Source organism: Pteropus vampyrus, unplaced genomic scaffold (genome assembly GCF_000151845.1).
Source record: "Pteropus vampyrus isolate Shadow unplaced genomic scaffold, Pvam_2.0 Scaffold2770, whole genome shotgun sequence".
NCBI lineage: Eukaryota > Metazoa > Chordata > Mammalia > Chiroptera > Pteropodidae > Pteropus > Pteropus vampyrus.
This window is the reverse complement of record NW_011891551.1, coordinates 8,943-9,194: the sequence shown is the minus strand read 5'-3', so window position 1 is coordinate 9,194 and position 252 is coordinate 8,943.

Genomic DNA, 252 nt, shown 5'->3' with positions numbered 1-252 from the left:
TTCAATCCCTCCTTCTATTTCCAGGAAGTAGAGCTGAGTAATTGGCCCACAGCATTTCTTCAGTTTTTCCAAACAGAGACTGAAGGGGAGGCCTAGGCACATTGTTCTAAGCCTGTCCTCTCTGAACGAATGTCCCCTTCAGTCCGTGGCATCGAGAAACAAGCCCCCTCTATGGAAAAGAAGCTAGAATGGAGACTGTGGAAATCGGCACCTAGCCTGGACCTCCTAAACGGAACTAGTTGGCAGCCTCAG